The sequence below is a fragment of the Euleptes europaea genome, chromosome 15, assembly GCF_029931775.1.
Source record: "Euleptes europaea isolate rEulEur1 chromosome 15, rEulEur1.hap1, whole genome shotgun sequence".
NCBI lineage: Eukaryota > Metazoa > Chordata > Lepidosauria > Squamata > Sphaerodactylidae > Euleptes > Euleptes europaea.
Genome location: NC_079326.1, coordinates 32,579,329 through 32,597,227, shown reverse-complemented (window position 1 = coordinate 32,597,227; position 17,899 = coordinate 32,579,329). Strand labels below are relative to the sequence as shown.

Here is a 17,899-nt window from a genome sequence, read left to right as displayed (position 1 = left end):
TGAACCTCAGTGGTCATTGTAAGGGGGACAGGCTTGTTATGTTTCCGGACAGTGTTCACGGTAGCCAGGTAAAGTGTGGTTTGTCATTTGTTAGGGAAGGAAACACCCACAGATGCTCTGTCGTCATGTCACTCTCACGTGGTCTGAAGCTTTACTCCTAACAATTTGAAAATTTGACCCAGAGATGATACACTTCCCTTTAAAAGTGAGGGGATCGTTGTGAGTGGAGAAGGATATCGCTTTGGTTTAAAAGGGAAGCGTTTTTTTTTTTTAATCAGTTCCAGTCGATAGGAATATTTTGCTGGTGAAATAATACTTCAACTATCTCTGGGAAAATGGTTCAGGACGAAAAGAACACACCACGGCCTGTGTTCCAGCCAGCGTATGTGGATCTCATTGATTCCAGATGGCAGTCACGTGACCAGCACTAGTCTGCACAAAGAGAGATCCTTTTTTGAAAGCTGCTGTGAATTCAACATAAATATGGGGGCTCTCCGGGGACATGTAAAAACCGCTCTTCTCAAAAGTCCGCCTTTACCTCTAGGGCTGCATCTCCCAAAACTGTCTTCCTTTTCAGAGCAGTGCAGGTTTTCCCCTAAGCTATTTTGGGAATAGGGTGGAAGGAATGTAGCGGGAACAAATGCATTCTCTTTTTCCCTAGGAGGGAATACGCTTGGAAGTCTTTATTCTCATTTACCACTAGAGGGCAACTTCATTTTATTAAAATTCAACAAGGAAGCTATTTATACATTTATACGTGTGGAATATATATTTAGAGCCCAGGGGGAGGGGGGACACATGCTCCTGTATAAAGCCAGACTGTCACATTCCAGTCTCTCCAGAAATTTGATTTATCCATCTTAAACTGAATGGGAAAAGGGAGCCTTAAAGGACATAATTGTTTTTTTAAACAATGGGATCAAAAGTGTCAAAATTGCTTTTAACTAATTTGGAATGCTTGCTTTCTGTTCCTGTCATGACAGATCTAAGAAGTCAAGCATTCACTTGTTTCTAAAAGAAATTACAGTCTTCATAAAATGTTACCGGCATAGTTTTTTAAATACCACCCAAATCAAGAAAATGTAAAACTCTAGGACTTAATGTTAACATTCTGTATTACAAAAAACTGCAAAATGCATGCCAATACACATACCTTGAATCAACCGCTGTTAATCCTGAAAGAAACATCCACCCCGTTTTAAGACTTCTCAAATCTTCATCCACCTTGATGTTCTGAGTGATTTATTTAGATTGCATTATAGTTGCCCAGGGAAATTGTTTGAAGTGCCTCACAGCAATAACCCATCAATGAGGAACAATTACATTAAAGCAGTGCATCATAAGATTGACATGTCTTCATGGAACAGTTGGTTTCTATATCCATTCATCAGGCATAAGGTTCAAAATGGCAGCCCTGCATCCAGGGCCTTGGAGAGGAATTTTATAAGGTGGTGCAAAAAAAAAATGTCAGGCCCCCTTTCCCACTGCATTAGCCATTTTTAAAATCCACATTGGTTTTAAGCATAAGATCAAAAAAAGATATAGAGGGTGAGACACGGGTGGAATTGAATGTTTTACGGATTTTCTGCGTTTGAGACCTTATGCCCCTATACTCCCTCCTACATGATAAAGAGGGAAAAGAAGGGTCAGAGAAACGAATGCACATTTGAACAGCTTTATATGGTACGTGCTTCCCTTAGTGGAACACCTTGAGAACGCAGTGTAACAACAATGTAAAGAATATATAAAGCTATGCTATGTAGGCCAACATAAGATATAAATACTAGTCTTCATATGCAAAGTTTTTATGGGGCTCCAGGAAACTCTAGAGCCGCCTTGGACTCTCTTTGGGCCCCCTCTGGGCCCAAGGGCCCCGGTGCAATGCACCAAGTGACCCCCCCCCCCATAGGGCTTGCCTGCATCAGTTGTTTATAGGGTTGCCAACCTCCATGTAATAGCTGGTAATCTCCTGCTATTACAACTGATCTCCAGCCAATAGAGATCAGTTCCCCTGGAGAAAATGGCTGCTTGGGCAATTGGGCTCTATGGCATTGAAGTCCCTCCCCTCCCCAAGCCCCGCCCTCCTCAGGCTCTGCCCCAAAAGCCTCCCGCCGGTGGTGAAGAGGGACCTGGCAACCCTCGTTGTTTAACTCACAAGAACACCTGCCCTGTCAAAATCATTACTTTTCATAAAATATGCAAGCGAGACACACCTACAGTACCTTTGCACTAGGGTTGCCAGGTCCCTCTTTGCCACCGGCAGGAGGTTTTGGGGGCGGAGTCTGAGGAGGGAGGGATTTGGGGAGGGGAAGGAGTTCAATGCCATAGGGTCCAATTGCCGTAGCGGCCATTTTTCTCCAGGTGAACTGTTCCCTGTTGGCTGTAGATCAGTTGTAACAGCAGAAGATCTCCAGCTAGTACCCGGAGGTTGGCAACCCTACCTTGCACAGACAGAGCACCCTACCATAAAATTCCTTTTCGAACAAGCTAATCTAACAGGATGGGCGTGTGTGTGCCATTCTTTCCTTGTCCTATACATTTATAATTGTGTAACTAGATTCCAAACTGCGGTATGGAGCTTAACTGCAAAGCATTGCCCCATGCTGCAAAGCATTGCCCCATGCCCCATAAGGAATCCATAGCAGGTTCATAAACTTGCAAGGAAGTTTTGCACAAATTTGAAAGTCAGCAACATCTTAGAATTCTAAGGTAAGATCTTTGCATCTTGAACATTTTGCTTTTTAGATTCAGATTTTTTAAAGAAAAGCTTGTTGTGGTAGAGTGGTTAGTGTGTTGGATGAGCACAGGAGAGACTTTAATTCAGATCTCCACTCATGCTCATTGGTGGCTTTGGAAGGGTCTTTCTCAGCTTTCTCTTGCACAATGGTTGTGAGAATGAAACATGGGACAGAACAACCAGGAACATGACCCTGTGTGCCTTGTAGGAAGGGCTGGATAAAAATATGAGATTTTAAGGCACCAATTTCAATAAAATTTCAACAAAAATTTAAGGCATCAACTTCAATTTACCAAATTAATATTACACATTTAACAAAGCCAGCCAACAGTAACTGTGGTGAGAAATGCGCGCCGGAGGGGGGGTGGATAATCATAATCGGGAATATATTAACTAGCATTTTAGTTTTTAACATTCAAATTAGAAAAAACTGAAAATTATTTGTTCAAATTAATTTCATCCATTCTTCTATGTTTACATATTTTTAAAAGCTTGGCAAGATTTTTTGTTGTACAGTCAAGTTCTTCACTTCAATTACGGTAAAGTATAGTAAAAAATGGCCCTCTAGTGGTTATGGTCTTGCATTCTCAACAATGATTAATGCTGGAAAATCAAATGGATTGGAGGTATAAAATCTGTACCCAGCATGAGATCATAAGAACCATCTTCATGGACCACACTAATGGTCCAAAATCCAGTTTCCCACAGGTCAACCAGGTGCCATGGAAGCACAGAGGCAAAAACCACCTTCCAGTGCAGCAACAGGCTTTGAGATTTACTGTGTCTGAACATGGAGGTCTCATTCAGCCATTATGGCTAATAGCTATTGATAGACCTTTCTTCCAGAGCCATGCAAGCTAGCAGCCATTACCACATTATGTGGCACGGAATTTTTCAAAGTAATAATATTGCACAAAATAAATATATCACTCCCTGGATGAAACAGTTAAATGACACTTTCTGAGAAGTGGATACTGCGTTATCTGCTAACAAGTAGATCTGTGAATTGTGTGAGAGACATGGCAACTTTTCTCTTGATAGTGTCAAGAAAAAAATAGTCTTCATTCCCCTCTTTTTAAAAGTGTGAAATAGCAGGTGAATAGCTAGGTAAAGGTCCCCTGTGCATCCCGACATTTACTAGGCAAACTTTGTTTACAGGGTGGTTTGCCAGTGCCTTTCCCAGTCATCTTCCCTTTACTCCCAGCAAGCTGGGTACTCATTTTATCGACCTCGGAAGGATGGAAGGCTGAGTCAACCTTGAGCCGGCTACCTGAAACCAACTTCCTTTGGGATAAAATTCAGGTTGTGAGCAGAGCTAAGAGCTTTTGACTGCAGAGCTTACCACTCTGCACCATGGGGCACATTCAAGTGAATAGCTAATGGCTGTTAAATCTAGGGAAAGGAATCCCCCCCCAAAAAAAAGGAAAAAAAGAAATTAATTAGGTCCCATGTGAAGAAGTAATTTGTTTTTATTAGCCTGAATCTACTACCCAGTACTTTAATTTGGTGCCCCAAGTTCTACTATTTGGGAAGAGGAAGAAAAGTTATTTCAGTCCACTTTCTCCAGATCATGTTATTTAACCAGTTTCTGATCTACTAGAGGACACATGAGTTAGACCAGTAGTCTATCGAGGTAGGTATTAGCTAATCTGACTGGCAGCAGCCCAGGTGAAAGTTTTTTACAGCACCTGATACTTTTAACCGGAGATGCTAGGGATTCAGCCTGGGGGCCATATGCATGCAAATCAGGTATTTACTGCTGAGCCATGGTCCTACATCCCCAAAATTACCTTTCATGTAGCCCCATTATTATTTATTTGTATGTTTTAGATGTACTCAGGAGCCTTTGGTGTAGGACTTTTGTCAAAACCATTTTGGAAGTCCAAGTATACAATGACTCCCCACCATCCATGTGCTTAACACTCAGATTCTTCTTCAGCCAGACTTGTATGATAGCAATCCCAAGCAGGTCTACTCAGATGTAAGTTCCATGTTATTCAAGAGAGCTTCCTCTGGAACAGGGTCCTTGGGATTGCAGCCTATGTATCTGATAACTGTATTTTTAATAATGGCCCCACCAATTTACCCAGATTCATCTATTTACATCAGGCTAACTGGCTTGTAATTTCTCAGATATCTTCTGAAATCCTTTGTTAAAACACAGCAGATGCTCAAAGAAATACATCAATGCTGCTTATCCATAAATTGATACTAAATGGTCTAAACAGCTTGCAAATTAAGACTCCAAGCAATTCGGGAAAGAATGTAGCCTAGTAGGCAGATGAAGGAGGTACGGGGTTGGAATTTACTCATGGAAAGGCATGCCAATTGCAAAATAACCAGTTAGCTTTATATGCTGCTGAGAATGACTTGAAGTGCGGTCACTGGCAAAATAAACGTAATGTTAAACACTCCATCAGTCACCTTTTGAGAACTGAGCTGCACCTTGTTGATATGGTTAAAGTGGAAACACTACCAGGGGTGAGACTTCTCCTTAGTTTCTCCCAACCTACTATCCCTAAGATGCTTCCAAAAGTGTGCTAATTCCTCTCATTGTTTAAAATCTGTTAGAAGAGTTTTTGTTGACAAAATTATTCATCCACTGTTATCAAACAATAATGATAGGATGTCTAGTGGCCATGAACTGGGAGCAATTACTTCTAAAAGACTGAGAGGAACTATTGCTAAAAATGTTACTGTTAAGTCTTCAAAATCATCTAGGGATATAATTAACAGAACAAAAAAAGAACTGACAAAATTAAACTCTGTCCCCGCTCCAGTAAATGGAAGAGCTGATGATGGAAGGTTAATAAGGAAAGTGGATCTTTCTCTACAGAAAGATACTCCCACAGCAAGGCAGGAGACTGTTAAAACCATAGATGATCTTAAGAAATCCCTGCAGATCCTATGTAACAAGGCTGAGTTCTTGAATGTATTTCTTCCCTGGAAGTCAAATAATATAGACTTTCTTACGGCTACACAAGCCCAAGTTCCATGTGAAAGGAAATGTAATCTAAATTTGAAATCTGTGGACAGAGACATACAAACACAAGAAGTGGGGATAAACAATGTTAACAACTATTCCAGAGCAGTAGTGAGAGAGGTAAGAAATGTCCATGGAAGTGAGGAATTTCTTGCTATAATGTGTGATACTGTACTACAAGATGACATGGAATCAGCTTCTGAGAATCCCTCTGTCATCTGTATCTCTTCTCGAGCAAACATTATAAGAGTTCGAGAGGATTCCAACATTATTGTAGATGAGAATTCTATTAAAGAAGAGAATTCTCAATCTAACTGGGTGACAATATCTCTAGTGCCAAATATTACAATTGATAAGCAACCTGTTGATCCTGACCAAACTCAAAACTATTTTTTAAAATCCTTTCTTGCAATCTAGCAGGTTTCTTCTCCTGAAGTACAAGAATTTATTGATACTCATGATATTATTTTACTTCAAGAAACCTGGTGTGAAGAACACATAAATATTTCTGGTTTTGTATCTTTTGTTAGTCCAGCTGTTCCTAGTTCCAAGGGTCATGGACCCATGGGTGGTCTTGTTTGTTTTATTTACTCGGCTCTCAAATGTCATAGTATAGAGTTGATTTTAGCTTTAAATTATCTTTTACCTATCAATCTCGACTTGGAGGGTTACCAACTGTTCTTGCTTACTATCTATGTAATGCCATGTTTGACTATTAGTGAATATTCAGCTTTATAGTAGAACATAGAGAACACAATATTTTCTTTAATACAAGACCTCCCTAATGCTTTTTTCTTGCTAACTGGTGATATGAATGCCCTCATAGGAAGCTGCAATGAATCGATACTCTCAGCCCTGTACGGGGCAGATGTTGATGTTCTAGATCTTGTGATTTCAGATAGAACCTCTAAAGATTCTATGATCTTTAGAAGAAGGTTTTTTTCTTTCAATCTTCCCTCCAGCTAAGATTTAATATTCTTAATGGTAATAGTGCTTTGGGGGAGAATTTATAAGGATTAGTGAAAAGGGAACCAGTGTAGTTGATTTCCCCCCCTGGCTATTTCAAATCTCCTCTCCATTTGCTCCAGGTTTAGGGTAGGTGAACCAATGCGTGGTGATCACCCATCATTACACATGGAACTGATATTGCCATTTGGTGAGAAGCTGGTTCACCAACCAGAGCCAGATTTAATTTATACAGGGAAAATCATGCGGCAGGCCCATTGGAATGCTCGCATATGTGGGACCCAGTCATGTCATTGCAGAGCTTCTGTAAGGATTCTATAAGTTCACTTAGAATAGTTAGATTTCCTTCAGGTATTCTCTAAGTATTATTCTGTTATTTCAATGCCTTTAGTAGTTGTAAAGGTAGGAGAGATCTCTTTGGTTCCATAGTTTCATGTTAGAGCTGATACTATAGCTCTTCCAGCAGTCTGTTTGTGACTGAAGGCATGAGACCATAGAGTCTCTATATGTTTGAAGTTTATGGGTCTGAAGCCCATGTTCAAATTAGAAAAGGCTATGTGAAAGCCATCTTTGAGTATGGCTTTGAGTATGCATTGCCGTAAGCATTGCTGTATAGCTAAGAGCCACCTTGATGGTTTTGCTATACTGTAATTAATTAGTATTTGAAGCTACATTATGTGTAGAGTATAAACTCTATTTGGCAATCTCTCTGACAGCGCCAATCTTTAGAGAGTACTGAGTATAGTTTAAGAGCTTAAGGCTCCATGGATCTCCATCCATGTATTCCAATTATATGTATTCCAATTGGAGTAATTCTATGTGTTAGCCATTGTTGGCTGTGATGCATGTTTATGTATGCATGTGTATGTCAGACAGTTCTGTGTGAGACCTCAGTCTTAGAATTGACTGCAGAGTATATTCAGTGCTTCCTCCTTGTGTAGAGAAACCCCTGGAATATGCTCTGGTAGTGGGCTTCTTAGAGAAGCTGCATTTACATCTTGTCTGTCAGAACTAGGAAGTCTATACATAAGATAGATCTTATGAGGACTTATATTTGGCCAATGGCTTCTATAAGTTCTCATGGATAAGATCCATACCCTTATAATCCTTAGATTAAGGGTCTTCATCACATATTTAGGATGAAGCATTGTACAGACAGTTATTCCAGACAGTCTTCAGAGAGACTGACTGTGTGGCATAATACCTCTCTCTGTGCGAGTTCTCCAGACTTAGAGACAAGTATAAATGATTGTTCCTAATTCACGTAAGAATCAGGTTCCTAATTCACGCAAGAATTAGGCTGCCAAGGTTTTACATCTTTGGTAGATGGAGGAAGTCCATAGGTCAGTAGGTTTAGACCATCAGGAACCTCTCTAACCTGTAGTCAGAGAAAGGTCTCTATTTACACCTTTTCAGAGCCTTTATCTTGTAGATGTGCTGGAATAGGTCCAGTCAACTTTGGTTCTAGAATCTCTTAGCTAAAGCATTCTATAAATAAACAGTAACTTAGCCAGTAGTTCATCAATAGGCCTTATAAGCAGTACTATGCACTTGACTGCCATCTGCAGTAGTTAGTAGATATGACAGTGTCTATCATTCCTTATCAAGCAATATGTTTTGCTTAATCAGATAAGCACACCTGCAGCTGTGACCTTTATCTGTGACAGCTTTAGTAAATGACTATAGCAGCAGAATCTGAGTTTGCTTCTACAGCATTGCAAGTAAGCCTTGAGCTTATACAGTCAAAGGTGTTCCAGTCCATGAAGTGACATAACATCTTTTTAACACGTTTTAACACAATTCTATCCTTATGAAGCCTAATGGGACATGTTTTCATATCAAAATCCTGTTCACATATGGTAGCCTGCGACAGTCCCTGGCCTGAGAAGTGTCCAGCTGGCTTCAACCAGGGCCAGGGATTTTTCTGCCCTGGCCTCAGCCTGGTGGAATAATCTTTCTAGTGAAACCAGGGCCCTGCGGGACCTTATGGAGTTCCACAGGGCCTGTAAAACAGAACTGTTCCACCAGGCCTATGGCTGAGGTCAGCTACAGTTTTACTATAAATGCTGTCCTCCCTACTTTACCCGCCGCTGCCGAATAACTGCCTGCAGGCCAAATACTGTGACCTTATATGACAACTCTGTGCGCAATGTGTAATTCTGCTTTTAATATGTTAAGGTGGTTTTAATTTATTGTTTTATGTGATTTAATAGTTCTATTGTATTTTGATAGTTTATGTGAGCCGCTCTGAGCCCAGACTGTTGGTGTAGAGCGGGTTATAAGAATGATAAATAAATAAATAAGTCAGAGGAGGCCAATAACATCTTTTACTTAAATAGATGCCAGGCACTCATATCCCAGTTTATTAATGAACCTTTATTTGCTAGGCAATCTAAAAATTTGAAGCAAATTTTCCATCTCTTTAAACACCCATTGTTCAAAATATCACCTGGAACCAACAATAAACCATGGTTTGATCAGAGTGTCAATATGTGCTTAAATAAATTTGTAGAATCTATAGAGTTTATAGATATACCAACTCTAGGAGATTATTAGCCATTCTAATGACCCAGAAGAGACAATTTAAAAACGTTATCTGGTACAAACAAACAAAACGTTTCTCGAGAGAAGGTTGGAAAAGGCTGATCACTGCTATCAACAATCATGACGCTACTGGCTTCCAGGCACTTGTTAACAAGGGCTTGGCAGTAACTTTTCCAATGTGCTGCCATATTGCTCGTAATACATGGAAAGACCCCTGTGCTCAGGGACAAACTGATGGTGTCTATCGGGGGGCCAATACCGTATTACTGCTGGCTTTAACCAGCCATGAATGGCATGGGTCTAAGGGGCATATGCTGGGCTTCACAGCACCCCAGATCCTGTTAACAGAAGACAGCCAAAGGGCCTCCAGTTCACTAACTGCATCAACATAGGAGGGGAGGTCCTGGAGGAGCGACAAGATTTTATCCATGAAATAGCTTGCAAAAGCTTCACAGCTCATAGACAAATTCGTAGCATTTTAGGATCCCTCTACAGGGATGTGAGAGACCTAATTACTCTGAATATGAGTCTTTTAGCTGTAGTATAAGTATGGAGAGTCCATTTTCGCTGACTATCAGCTTTCAACAGTCAGGCAGATAGTTTAAAGTACATAAGCATCTTCAAAAACCAATGAACGCTCTAGGACAAAAATTGATATGAGCAATAACTTCTTCCCAGAAAATCCCAATAACTGGACACTCCCAAAGCATATGTTTAAGAGACACACCCTGTGAGTTACAACAACAGTTAGACACTTTACTAAATCCTTTGCTAAAGAGTCACTGTGGTGGCAGTAGGACTGTGCATATTGATATCTAGAACTGAAAATAAACCCCAAAAAGTTGTTTTGGGTTTATTTTTGGCCAAATATCAAAACCAGGGACCACCCAAAAGTTGGATAGCCGAAAAGCCGAATAGGTATTCAGCTTTTTCCGGCTTTCGGCTATTTGGCTTTTCCCATTAGAAACAATGGGTAGACCTTATCTCCAGACTCGGAAGCCAGGTCTACCTGTTGTTTTGCACTCTAGTTATGCCCTCAGAGGGAGGTTCAGTAGCTAAGCCCAAACTGTGCAACTGAAATCTCTCAAACGTCTGTGTGGAATGGCCTGCTCTGGGAACCAGAGCTCCTTTTATGCTCTTTGGCCAAGCACAGAAAATTTTGAAAATAATCCAAGCAAAAAACACCTTCTGTGATTGGCCAAAGAGCACTGTTGTTTCTTACCTTGAATCCTATTAGACACTGCAAATTTCTGCCCCTCCACCCTCCCCTCTCTAGTTTGTTCTCGATTGCAATCCAGATAGACTGCACTAAGCTGGCTTAAAAGCAATGCTAAATGCATTACTGCCATTGGCCAAACAGGAAAGCTCCAGTGACCCTTCCTATTGGTCCCTCCAAGATGCCTTTCCCCCTCCCTCTTACTGACCTGAAACCAGCCAGGGGGCAGGAATAGGGCAAAAGGAGATTGCTCTTCTTTTAACACAGCCAGAGGGGGGAGAATTTGGCCTTTTTCCGGTTTTCGGCTATCTGGCTTTTCCCATTAGAAATAATGGGTCTACCAGTTGTTTTGAACTTGATCTGCAGGAAGACCTGGTCTCCGAATCTGGAGGCCAGGTCTACCAGCTTCTGTGGCTTAAAAAAAATTAGGTAGACTTGGTTTCTGAGTCTGCATTGAGTATGTGTGACATGTTACTGAAATCAGCCTTCCTACCAGAGGACTAGAAAGCAGTAAATGCAACATTGATTTTTAATATAGTTTCTGGAAGAAATCCAAGAAGTAACAGACTAGTTGTGGATGAATTAATATTGTCATTAAAGACAGAACTATTACGTTAAATGAGAGGGAGGGCATCTTGGCCATCTTCTGGGTATGGAGTAGGGGTCACTGGGTGTGGGGTGGGGGAGGTAGTTGTGAATTTCCTGCATTGTGCAGGGGGTTGGACTAGATGAACTTTGTGGTCCCTTCCAAATCTATGATTCTATGATTCTACGTATGCTGAGCAGAAAAGCGGACTGAAAAGAAATCAACATAACTTCTGCAAAGGGATATCCCACAGGTACCACCTTGAGGAACTCTGAACTAGGTGACTACTGGTGTGATCCTGCAAGGCAGTTTCCTACAGTGTATTAGTGTTGGTGGCCTACTGTAATGACCTTTTTACAACCAAACACAAGTAGACCCCAAATGCCCCTCAACCAGAATAAGAAAACATTTTAAGAATCAGATTTTTGTGATTGCATTGAAAATAGACATGAAGAATAGGCACTCATCTTATTCATTTTATTAGTCCTGTATTTTTTTTAAATGAATGTGAAATAGTATAGTATAGCCCAATTTAGTCAGATCTTGGAAGCTAAACTGGGTCAGTACTTGGCTGGGAGACCACCAAGAAAGACCACAGAGGAAGGCAATGGCAAACCACCTCTGCTTAATCACTTGCCTTGAAAACCCTATTGGGTCGCCATAAATTGGCTGTGACTGGATGGCACTTTACACACAGACACTCACACTTCTTTAAATATTTCCTCTAAGTGTAGGGAAGAGTATTTAGTCATAGTGGTTCAAAGAAACAGGTTTATCTGCAAGCTGCTGTAAACTCATCAAAAGGGAATTTTTACCATTAATCGGATAACAAAGCCATTTTGCTTGACTAGTCCAAAAAACATGAGTAATCTCTTTGTCCAGTCAGCAACTGATTCAATTATGCCTCTCTGTACTGCCATTCAAAGTATGCATCTCCAACAGTTGTCGGTTGTGCCCACCCAATCGTTCCTTTGTTTATGGCAAGTTTCAATGCCGATATTCTCCTCCTCCTTATTTCCCCTGCATAAGTAATACACTGGCATAGCTTTGCCATTTGTCAGACAGCAGTCTGCTCACACATTTGTTCATCAATCTAATTTTAACCTTTTCTTCCGCAAGCATATGTAAATCAACCAGGCAGCCCGTCATTCACTATGGCTTTGTCTTCATGTGGTGGTAGTCTTCTTTATATATCTTATCCATTTTAGAAACTTCATGTGTTTGATAAACATATTCCTTTCAGCTTGTGGAAAGAAAATTAAATTGAATCTAGGCAGCTTAACACCAGCATGTTGAAAATCTGTTTATTGCTACACCAAGGATAAATGAATCCATGGATACGGCTAATGAGTTTCAGCACTTTCCAAAATGAAAGGCCTGCCCACCCTGAAAGGTAAGGACTTTTTAGAAATGCATGGCCTAAAATCTCTCAGCACACATGGTAGATCCATGTTGTTCTCTCACTGAGTGTTTTAAGTGGGGTCCTTGGAGAGGAATCCATCAATGTATTTATAAATTATTCCACTTTGGTTTATTTTAGTCCAGAGAACATTCCTGGCATTACTGAAGCGAAAGGAAGTTTGGCCCACTTATTTCAGTGGGGCCACATTTTCCACAAATCAGTTTGTGTTAATGTGGGCTGTGAAAGCTGATTTCTCAAGAAAATTACAGTCTGATTTGTGTAGAACTATATTGGCTTCTATTAATGGTATATTTCAGCTGCTTTTGATATTAAACAGATTCAGTTGAAATCAAACGGTTTCGGATCTTTCTTGCTCTTCCACTAGAAGATTATATGGCAGCCAGTGAAGTTTTTAATTCCAGTAACCAGATTTGATTTATTGCTCTGTGTAATCTAAGGACTTTGTTTTGATTAATGAACTATTGAAGGACATTGGGGCACAATCCAGAAAGTATTTGATGTACCTAAATCCATTTGAAATCCAGTCAGAATGATGCACATAATTGAACACTTTCTTTCCATTTATTATTTAAGAGCACCCATCTTTGTCTTGATAACACTCTTATTGAATGAATACGCTTGGATCATACAAAACACCCTGTGAATAAGATCAATAATTTATTATTTGAAAGTTGACTTAAAATAATCATAAATTCAGTCTCATTCAGTATTTTATTTTTTTTGCAAAAGTTTGTATCTTTGAAGTGGTCTACAATAGTTAGTTTTTTTCTTATGAAAATGTTTAATTCAGAGCCAATAAACACATCAAGGGATCAAAATAATGCACATTACAAATCTTACTAAGCTTTTCTGCCTATGCATATAACAGTAAACAGTTTGTGCTATACTATGTATATAAAAATATGTTCTATATTTAATTCTTGTTCTCAGCACTACAGCCAGTAGTGAGGGACAGAGTATTTATCAACCAGCCTTGCTATTATTCTTATCTTTTGACTCAAAGGTCTTGGACAGATTGAGATTCAACCCTCTTAAAGACAATCACAGCAGCTAAATATTTAGCGACTGCTAAAATAGTTTTTCAGTCCTCACCTACAAGAAAAAACTGGGCGATTTTTTGAAATGATAAATTCACATAACCTATTAAGAGGGAGGAAACACACCTTTCCCTCAAATCAGACCAGATTTCACACTCTAATAAAATATGTTCTAAGGATTCAAGGCTGACCAGATCCACATTTACAAACTTGGTCTGAATATGCTACACCTGCAAATCAGCCTTCTAGTATGGCTGAGGGAAAAGAATTTAACTGAGCGAGTATAAATGCTCTTCTTTAATGTGCTTTTAAATAGCTTGGACTAGAACTCCAAAGAACAATGGTGAACATGCACACCATGCTCTCAATAAGGTACTTGATCTATCCAAACTCAGTCCTGAGGGCTTTATTTGATTTATTATGTCTGCATCTTTATCATCAAATCCTAACCATTGGACTCTATTCTTAACAATCATCTTCCATGGCCCCATATAAGGGTCATGTGATCTAGAGTGATCTATTAATATAAGAAATCAAATTTGGTATGTGAACTCTTGATCTAAAAAAATCAATTATGGTCAATTTGGTATGGATTGTGTAATGGTCAGCATGTTGGGCTAAGAACTGGGAAGCCCAGGTTTAAATCCCCACTCTACTCTAAAGCTTGCTAAGTGACCCTGGGCCAAACACCCATTCTCAGCTTATCCTCACAGGTTGTTGTGAGGATAAAATGGAGTAGGAAGAGGAAAGATGTGTGTGCCCTGAACTCCTTGGATGAAGGACAGAATAGAAATGTACTAAAATGTACTTTAGTGTGTGTTTAATGCGTGTAAAATATCTGGTGCTGAGTAGACATGGAATCTGACATTTGAGCAAAACAAAAAAAATGCTTTTCATTTTCAGTAACATTTGTAAAATTCATCTACCAGTAATATGCGAAACGAGTTACCCTTGTCTAGTTTTCTGAGTATTTTGGCTATATATTTTCTTTCTTCTTGTGTCAAATGGATGCAGATTTTCTTGTATTAACTTTTAAGCAAAAGTGGAGAAATCAATTTTTTACATGCAATTTAAACTTCTCCATGTGGATAGGAGATACTTACCGCAGCAGGTTTTGTGTCAGCTTATCCTTACAGTTCTAAAGCAATGTGTCCCAACCTAATTTTACTTAATATGCAAACCTCAGTCAAATTTAAGAGGTCAACGCAATGCAATTCCAGACTCAATGGTTTTATTGATTGACTGGTATGTCCAGGTTCCGCTGTATATTTTGAGTTAGGTTTCTTAAATCTTACAATAGTGTTTGATCTTGTATGAAAACTTAACAATGAGAAATACTACGACAGGTAAGTGATCACTTTGTTTATATACCCTTTTTAATATATTAATGCACATAATTGATATTTTATTGGCATTTTCTTTCCCCTGAGTGTACTTCATTTCTCAGGTAGCATGAAATGGCTCGATCTCTTCATATTTAACAACATAAGAACTGCCTCGAGATATAAAAATCTACAGCTCGACCCAATTCAATCATGCTTATCCAATATGCCTCTGGAAGCTCATAACAACTGCTTGTGTTTGGTATCAACTTCCTGGGAAGCAAGCCCCACTGAATTTGCTGGATGTACTTCGAAATAAAAATATTTAGAAATGAGTTTCCTTGGGAAATTGTTCACCCAACCCACTAGTATACTGGTGGTATCCACTAAACATGCAGGCAGATTGCTTCTGCCACAGGTTTTGTTTATTTCTACATGCAGTACGTATTCCTGGTCTTGTACTAACTGGTCTCAGGACAAACCTTTGAGAGATGAGGGAATCCTGCATTTTGCAATCTAATACTCAAGATAGAGAAGAGAATGGGTGGGGATATTATACAAAGGTCATAGCAAAGAAATGGGCCTTTGTCAGACTATTTAGACTGGAGGCAGAGGTCCATCCTATTATCAATTCTTGCTCCGGTTTTTCAAATTGAATTATCTAGTAGTTCTAGAATGGGAATTATAGAAAAACTAAACTACCAGAGAAGAATAAAAAAGCTGATTATTCATTAACTCCTCTGTTGCCTAATGTAAAATATAAGAATTTATACATATGTCAATAAGCCTTACAAGTCCCATTAGTCCTTTCTGTGACTTCCAAATAAACACCTAACTCAAAAGTTTATGGATAGGGTTGCCAGGTCCCTCTTCGCTATTGGTGGAAGATTTTGGGGCAGGGCTTGAGGAGGGTGGGGATTGGGAGGGGAGGGACTTCAATGCCATAGAGTCCAATTGCCAAAGCGGCCATTTTCTCCAGGTGAACTGATCTCTATCGGCTGGAGATCAGTTGTAATAGCAGAAAATCTTCTGCTATTACCTGGAGGTTGGCAACCCTATTTATGGACTATAATATCATTAGACAATCATGGACTGGCCAATAACTATTTAAACATTGGTATTTTCCACAAAGGGACAGGCTTGAGTGGTTTCCTCATTGCAGCTGCAGTGGCCAATACAGTACAGCAGCCGCGGGATTTCCACCTGGCAGGTTTCCCTGCATTTTCCTGTTTGGTAGCCATTTCCCCCTTGCTCCCAGAGAGATTTGTTTGTTCATTTGTTTTTAACAAACAATTGACATATTGTTGCATCATTATAGCTCTGACAGTGCATTCCTAAGGAGAGTTAGTCCAGTCGTTTCAATGGGTTAAAAAGGTAAAGGTCCCCTGTGCAAGCACCATGGGGTGACGTCACATCCCGACGTTTCCAAGGCAGACTTTGTTTGCGGGGTGGTTTGCCAGTGCCTTCCCCAGTCATCTTCCCTTTACCCCCAGCAAGCTGGGTACTCATTTCCATCCTCAGAAGGATGGAAGGCTGAATCAACCTTGAGCCAGCTACCTGAAACCGACTTCCGTCGGGATCGAACTCAGGTCGTGAGCAGAGCTTTTGACTGCACTAGTGCAGCTTAACGCTCTGCACCACAGGGCTCCTTTCAATGGGTTAGCCTGGAGTAACTGCATTGATTGCCCTGTAAGTTTATCAGTAGTTCCAGCTTTCGTTTTTTTATAAATAAGCCTCTAGCCCAGAGGGCCTCAACCTTGCTGAGCCTGTGGGGCCTTTTGGAATTCTGTCCGAGGATAGTGGGCACAACCACAAAACGGCTGCTACAGGAGGCAAAGCCAGCCACAAAATTATTTTGTTTTGTCCTCCTTGGATGATAGTAATTTAGTTTGCATTGCTTTCCCCCATCATTATTTGAAGGCACTTGTGTCCGTCTTCCATTCTGCTACCCATCTTATTTTTCCTGAATGTCATTATGATCATGTCGCTCCGTTTTTGAATGCAGTCGATTACATTTTTCTCATTCCTATACACGATGGGTAGCCCTGTTAGTCTGTCAACAGCAGTAGAAAAGAGCAAGAATCCAGTAGCACCTTAAAGACTAACAAATTTTCTGGCAAGGTATGAGCTTTCATGAGCCACAGTTCACTTCTTCACATACCAAAGAAAGAAACCTCATACCCTGCCAGAAATTTTGTTAGTCTTTAAGGTGCCACTGGACTCTTGCTAATTCCTACGTAGTTTGAGGTAATGATTTACTCAAGCTACATGTGGTGATATAATGTGGGGTAGGGAGCATAGGATTGTCAGGTCCGTCTTCGCCACTGGCAGGAGGTTTTTTGGGTGGAGCCTGAGAAGGGGGTTGGGGAGAGGAGGTATTTCAATGCCATAGAGTCCAATGGCTGAAGCGGCCATTTTCTCCAGATGAACTGATCTCTATTGGCTGGAGATCAGTTGTAATAGCAGGAGATCTCCAGCTAGTACCTGGAGGTTGGCAACCCCAAGGGAGTGGGACTCTGCCATTAATCTCTGTCCCCAAATTATGTACATCCAAGGCAAGGCTTAAGGTTAGGGTTGCCAACCTCCAGGTATTAGATGGAGATCTCCTGCTATTTCAACTGATCTCCAGCCAATAGAGATCAGTTCACCTGGAGAAAATGGTCACTTTGGCCATTGGACTCTATGGCATTGAAGTCCCTCCCCTCCCCAAACCCCGCCCTCCTCAGGTTCTGCCCCAAAAACGACCCGCTGGTGGTGAAGAGGGACCTGGCAACCCTACTTAAGGTGCATCCAAACATTATTGCATATTATTATAGCATTATAGCAGTTGTCACTATTGGCTTGCTTGTCCACCCACAACAGACTCAGTGGTAGAACAACTGCTTGGCATGCAGAAGATCCCAGGTGTAATCCCTGGCATCTCCAGTGGTAAAGGTGATGTGATAAAGATCTCTATCTGTCCTGAATCTGAGCCCTGGAAAATGGCTGCCAGTCAGAATAGAAAGGCTGACCTTGATAGACCAACGGTCTGATTTAGGATAAGGCGGTGTAATGAGTTTATGTGATAATCTGTTGTGAAGGACTG

General features: G+C 40.4%; 1 protein-coding gene across 1 annotated transcript in view; it reads left to right on the top strand.

Moving 5' to 3' along the window:
- Positions 1-12,285: 12,285 nt before the first annotated feature.
- The window catches only part of ITGB6 (integrin subunit beta 6), a 78,651-nt gene continuing 73,037 nt past the window's right edge, over positions 12,286-17,899 (top strand). The window contains exon 1 of the mRNA XM_056861429.1: positions 12,286-12,425. The gene's annotated coding sequence lies outside the window, so the exon portion shown is untranslated. The remainder of the gene's footprint in view (positions 12,426-17,899) is intronic.